Raw genomic sequence first — 7,012 nt, forward strand, 5'->3', positions numbered from 1 at the left:
ATTTATTAGACTGGATCTGTGGTGGTTTGAATGAAAAGGGTCCCCATAGGCTCATAGGAAGTGTCACTCCTGGGAAGTGTGGCCTTGTTGGAGGAAGTGTGTCACTGGGGATGGGCTTTGAGGTCTCAGAAGGTCAAGCCGGGCCTAGTGCCTCACTGACCCTACCTGCTGCCTGTGGAAAGCTCAGATTCCTCTCTAGCACCATGTCTGCCTGCATGTTGCCATGTTTCCCACCGTGTTAATAATGGACTGAATCTCTGAACCAAACCAGCACCAATTGAACGTTTTCCTTTCTAAGGGTGTAGTAAACTTGGCTCAACCCAGAGAATACAGATTGACAATAGATCGTTGCAATAACATGAGGTTTATTGATCCATGTTCGTGGGGTTGCCCACCCTCACGGAGAGGGTCAATCCCAAATTCAGAAAGCACACATCTTTTATACTCTACAGAGGGCAGATTCCTGCAACCAGGCTAGCTGGCTTACTCTGGTTGGTGGCACACAGGACAAAGGATCTCATCAGGCATTGGTTGGCTTGCTCAGGGGACTGTTCTTGGCTTAGTCAGCCAACTTCTCTATCCAGCTCTGCACCTGGCCTTGAAAAGTCCCTGGGAAGGGGCTGAGTAACTAGGTGGTAGGGGGATTGTTGGCCGCAAGGTTAGGGTGACAGTTTGTGGTCTTTTTCAAAATTCACCACAGGAGGGATTGGGGGTTCTTTCGAGAATTCCTAATTTTGTTTTTGTGTACCTTAATGTCATTGCGACCACCAGTTATTTTTGTTTTGGCCTTACTTAGCTTAGTCTGAATGGCCTGGTCATTCTGTCTCAACATTCTGACCACCAGAACTTTGTTTTTACAACATGTCCTTGGCTATCTCTGAAACACAACTTTCAGTGTCTGAAGCTGTTGCTTACAGGAGCTGGAATATGGCTCTCTTATTTTACTTTATTTCTACATTCTCAGAACTTTGTTTCTATATTCTCAAAAACTTGGTTTCTATATTCCCAGAACCTTGTTTCTACAGCTTTGTGTTTTCACTTTATTACTTCAAGGGTTGCCATGGTCATGATGTTTCTTCACAGCAATAGAAACCCTACCTCTGGTAGCTTAGGCTCTGTGATGGTTTGTATATACTTGGCCCAGGGAGTGGCACTATTAGAAAGTGTGGCCCTGTTGGGGTGGGTGTGGCCTTGTTGGAATAGGTATGTCACTGTAGGTGTGGGCTGTAGGACCCTCACCCTAACAGCCTGGAAGTGAGTCTTCTCCTAGCAGCCTTCAGATGAAGATGTGCAGTGGCACCCAGCAAAAAGACAAGTTTCAGTCTGGCATGGTGGTGGTTCACACTTCTAACTCCAGCACTTGGAAAGCTGAGGCAAAAGGACTATTCATTCTGAGAAGAGCTTCAGAGGTTTCAAGGAGCCCAGCACTCAGGAAATCCTAGATTCAAGCCCCAGCACCACACATATAGAATCAAGAAAGGCTGTTATGTTTTTAAAAGTTGCTTTTGAAACAAGGTCTCACTCTGTGGTCCCTGAGGTTGGCTCCTAGGGACCAGAGTCACAGGTTCCATCTTGTCTCACCTGTCTCTCTAGAGTTTCAGTCTTGGGGTGTTGGTTCAGAAATTAAAAAAACAAAACAAAACAAAGCAAAACAAAAAACGAATTCTACTGGGACTGCTCTGGTCCTTCTGCTTCTTCAGGGCTATGGTTTTGATACGGTTTGAGTGTGTTCCCAAGGGTTCATGTATTGGAAGTTTAGGAAGACATTGGGCTCCATTGGAGATCACTCCATCAGTGGAAGTATGCCCTTCTGACAACCTGAGTCAATTCTCTAGAACGTTTTGGAAACCTGGCCCTAGTATTCTCTCACTTGGCTCAGCAATGCTAGTCCTGGGCTTGGCTCCATGCTCAGTGCTCCCTGCAGGGACATAAGAACTGCAGCACCTCCGGACTCACCCTAGAAACCACATCCGTTGGATCAGAACAGCTTACTTTTGTGTTTTGACTTAAATTGTTTGTATGTGTAGGGATTGTGTGTGTGCTCGTGTGTGTGTGTGTGTGTGTGTGTGTGTGTGTATGTGTGTGTGTGTGTGTGTGTGTGTGTGTGTAGAGACATATATGCTCATGTATATATGTGTATGTAGGGATTGTGTGTGCTTGTGTGTGTATGTGTGTGTGTGTTTTAAGACTCTGAGGAGCCTTAGCTTACTGGAGACCCCCTGAGTGAATCACATGGAGCCTGATCGATGCAAAGAACATGAAGATTTTTATTTCAGTGCACTGAGGCTGTCCCTGACCCTCAGGAAAGGAGGTGACCCCGCACAGCTTGTTCAATGAGCTTTTATACAATTTTCAGGGCAGCAGCCATTAGACACAATGTGATTGGTAGAACAGTGTGACTTTTTAAACTGATTGGTCCTTCAAGGACTTCCCTTGTCTGAAGGTGGGCAAAGGTCTACCCTGGGGAATGTGCCCCCACTCACAGGTTGGTTCTCACCCTGTGATCTGAGGAATGTTAATTAGCCTTTCCCTTGAGAGTTCTGCTGCCTTCCTAAAGTTCCTGAGCTTATCTTATTAAGGAAATTCCTGGCCTCCTGGTGTTTTTCTGAGAGGTCCCTGTTTACTCGGATCTTACAGTATAAGCCAGAGTTTGACCAATGTTAGATGTCTTCCTCAAGCTTTCTTCACCTTTATTTGTTTGTTTTTCAAGACAGGCTCTCATTGTATATCCCTGGCTGACCTGGAACTTGCTCTGTAACCAAACTCACAGAGAAACTCCTGTCTCTGCCTCCAGAGTACTGGGATTAAATGTGTGCACCACCATGTTTTTAAAGAGATTTATTTATTTATTTATTTTGGCTTTTCGAGACAGAGTTTCTTTGTGTAGCCTTGGCTGTCCTGGAACTCACTCTGTAGACCAGGCTGGCCTCGAATTCAGAAATCTCCCTGTCTCTGTCTCCCAAGTGCTGGGATTAAAGGCATGCACCACCACTGCCTGGCTAGAGATTTAATTTTAAATATTTTTTTTAAAAATTAAAAAAAATATTTATTTTTATTTTATGTGATGAGTGTTTTGCCTGTATGTATGTACATACATATATATCACATTCAGTGTTAGCCATGATCAGAAGAGGACAATGGATCCCTGGAACTGTAGTAACAGACAGTTGTGAGCCACCATGTGGGTGCCGGGAATTGAACGAAGGTCCCCGAAAAGTGCTGAGCCATCTTTGTAGCCCCTTTAAAATTTTTTTAAATTATGTGTATTTTTTGAGTGTGTGTATCTGAGTACAGGTGCCCAGAGAGGTCAGAGGCACCCCTGGAGCTGGTGCTGGGACCTAACTCGATCTTCTAGAAGATCAGCAAGTACTCATGATCCTCATCTCTATCCTCAGAGCAACACAGTTTTATAAAGAAGATGGCTTGTTTGTGTGTGTGTGTTTAGTTTGGTGCATCAGGATGATGATGTAATGATATCACACAAGGACAGCTACACCCTACCACTCCCAGCCTGCACAGAACAGAGGAGAATCCGCTCCACAGTCATTCTCAGGTGTCAGCTGTCATTCCCAGCTCTAACAAAGCCAAATGATGCTGTCTGAGCCCTCTGAAGCCAACGTGCTGTTCACTTGGAAGCCATTGGCGAGCAGCTGGAGGGTGCTGGTGTTTATTTGGCACCAACAGAAACATTGCGTTCAGAAAGTCAGTGAAAGAGCAGCAATGGGTCTTCTCGAAGGGAGCAAGGCAACATGAAGGGTTTTAAGGTGAGAACCTTAAATGTATACAATTACATAGAATAGCTTGAAACACTAATCTTTGGCCACTGATATTAGTAACCATCAAGTGTGGTGGCATGCTGTAATCCTTGTGCCCTGCAGAATATAAAAAGATCTCAAGTTCAAGACCAGGTTGGGCTCCAGAGTGAGACTTTATCTCAAAAAATCAAAAGCAAGCTGGGCAGTGGTGGCTCACAGAGGCAGGTGGATTTCTGAGTTTAAGGCTAGCCTGATCTACAAAGTGAGTTCCAGGACAGCCAGGGCTACTCAGAGAAACCTTGTCTTCACAAACCAAAAAAAAAAAAAAAAAAAAAATCAAAAGCAGGGTGGATCGAGGTGATAGCTCCCTAATCCGAGCACCTAGCAGGCTGAGGCAGGAGGATTGCCACATGAGGAAGGTAATCCAAGGCTACACAGATAGATTGTATCTCAAGAAAATAAAAAGGAAACAAAAGGAAAGCAAGACCAAGCAGGACACCCAAAGAGGCTGGACCCCTTGGTGGATTCTAGGCTGACCTCAAACTTGAGATGCTCCTACTTCAGCATCCAGAGGACTGGCATTGAAAACTGTGCCCTCCTCCAAGCCTGGAGCAGGCTGATTCAAGACCTTGCTCTGCCACAGCCTGCTAGCCTATCTATGTGAAGCCTTCTGACCTAGGTGCAGTCTATTGTCCTGCCCCAGCTGTAGCCTCCTACAAGGAGCCACCACCTGCTGAGCTGCTGAGCCTGTCTGCCTGACAAGTTCCTGACAAGCAACAAGACAGCTGATAAGGGGAAGAGATCCTGGCATAGAAGGGGATGGGTTCCCTCCCTTTATATACTCAGACTCCTAAGTAAACATTGGACCTTGATCAGAAATGTTGTCTTGGTCTCATTATTCTTCTCTCACTGTCCCCCCATGTAGCTCCATCTTTCTTTCAGGAACCCTAGTAACCCGTGACTGCTGGCGGCTACCAAAAATGTCTTTATAGGGGCTGGAGAGATAGCTCAGCAGGTAAGACCACTAACTGCTCTTCCGAAGGTCTTGAGTTCAAATCCCAGCAACCACATGGTGGCTCACAACTATCTGTAATAAGATCTGACTCCCTTTTCTTGTGTACCTTACATATAATAATAAATAAATATTTTTTAAAGATTTATTTATTTATTTTTATTTTATGTGTATGAGTACACTGTACACTGTAGCTGTACAGATAGATGGCTGTGAACCATCATGTGGCTGCTGGGAATTGAACTCAGGACCTTTGCTTGCTCCGGCCTGCTCACTCTGGTGTAATTCACTGTAGCTGTCTTCAGACGCACCAGAAGAGGGCATCAGATCTCATCACAGATGTTTGTGAGCCACCATGTGGTTGCTGGGATCTGAACTCAGGACCTTCTGAAGAGCAGTCAGTGCTCTTACCGGCTGAGCCTTCTTGCCAGCCCCCTAAATAAATCTTTTTTGAAAAATGCCTTTATAGGGCTGGAGAGATGACAGCTGGCAGTGGTGGCACACACCTTTAATCCAAGCACTCAGGAGGTGAGGCAGGTGGATTTCTGAGTTTAAGGCCAGCCTGTTCTATAGCGTGAATTCCAGGATAGTCAGGGCTACATAGAGTAACCCTGTCTCCAAAATCCAAAAGCCAACAACAACAAAAAAAAAGATACCCCAAGCAAATAAAGCATACATTCAATAAAACAAAAATAAGGCCGGGCAGTGGTGGCGCACGCCTTTAATCTCAGCACTTGGGTGCTTGGGAGGTAGAGGCAGGCAGATTTCTGAGTTTGAGGCCAGCCTGGTCTACAGAGTGAGTTCCAGGACGGCCAGGGCTACACAGAGAAACCCTGTGTCAAAAAACAAAAACAAAAAAAGACAAAAAAAGACCCAAAACAAACAAAGGCTGCTACAAACTTCTTTATGGGTTTGGGAAGATGACTCAGCTGTCAAAAGCATATGTGGTGTGAGATTCCCGGAGGGACCCCCACACTCAAATCCCGGGAGCAACGACTCCACACACCACCAAGACACAGACTTGATGCAATCTGCAAGAGGCTTTTTTATTCCAGCTAGCTGGGGCAAGACTCATATCCCTCACAGGGGTAGAGGAGTCTGGCCCCAAGCAAGGTCTTAGGCAGCTTTTTATTTCTGTGCAGTTGCTGGGGCAAAAGGGAAGACTGGGGTGAGGGGAAGGTATGGGGTGGTTTCTGATTGGTGCTGGCTCGTGCTAGGGTCCAGGTGTGGGCTAGCCACCTGGCAATTGTTTTGGGCTAGGTTGTTTCTGGGTTCTCGGGCCAGGTCGTCTTGGTTCCCTTGTTTCTGGGTTCTTGGGAACTGGCCTCCTGCTGAGTCTAACCAACAGCTAAGTTCCCACAGTACAACTTGAAAACTTAATTTTAATCTCTTAGTGACACTTGCAGAGGACCCTAGTTTGAGTGGCTCAGAACTCTCTGTACTTCTAGAAGCAGAAGACTCAATGCCCTCTTCTAGCCTCTATGGGCACCTTGCACATATCTACACAGACACATATAATTAAACACACACACACACACATCTACAACATACAAGACCATACAGCACACACACACACACTTGTTTTTTTTTGAGACAGGATTTCTCTGTGTAGCCCTGGGTGTCTTGGAACTTGAGCTGTAGATCAGGCTAGACTCGAACTCAAAGAGATCTGCCTGCCTCTGGCTCCTGAGTGCTGGGATTAAAGGCATGTAACTGCCATGCCTGGCTACATACATTTTGTTTTGTTTGGTTTTGTTTTGTTTTTTCTTTGAGACAGGGTTTCTCTGTATAGTCCTGGCTGTCCTGGAGCTCATTCTGTAGACCAGGCTGGCCTTGAACTCAGAAATCTGCCTGCTTCTGCCTGCCAAGTGCTGGGATTAAAGGCATGTGCCACCACTGCCTGGCCATACATATTTTTAAAATCCTTTCTTCATAGAGCTGAGAAGATAGCTCAGTGTAGTAAGTACTTGGGGTGGGAAGTGAAGAGCCAAGTTCAGGTCTTTAGAACGCACAAAGCCAGCATAGTAGAGCACATGTGTAACCTTAAAACTATAGAGAGATGGGAGGGAAGCAGGAGAAATCCCCAGAGGGTTTGGGGCCACCTAGTGTTAATCCCAAGATTCTCAAGAGAAAACCAGTTCTACAATTTCAGTCAAAGTTTGAAGCAAGCTTTAACTAAATCCTGACCATGATGCACTCTGGTCAGGCCCATTCTCTGGAATCCCAGAGAGTAGTGACCAGTCAC

The sequence above is a fragment of the Mastomys coucha genome, unplaced genomic scaffold (genome assembly GCF_008632895.1).
Source record: "Mastomys coucha isolate ucsf_1 unplaced genomic scaffold, UCSF_Mcou_1 pScaffold12, whole genome shotgun sequence".
Taxonomy (NCBI): Eukaryota; Metazoa; Chordata; class Mammalia; order Rodentia; family Muridae; genus Mastomys; species Mastomys coucha.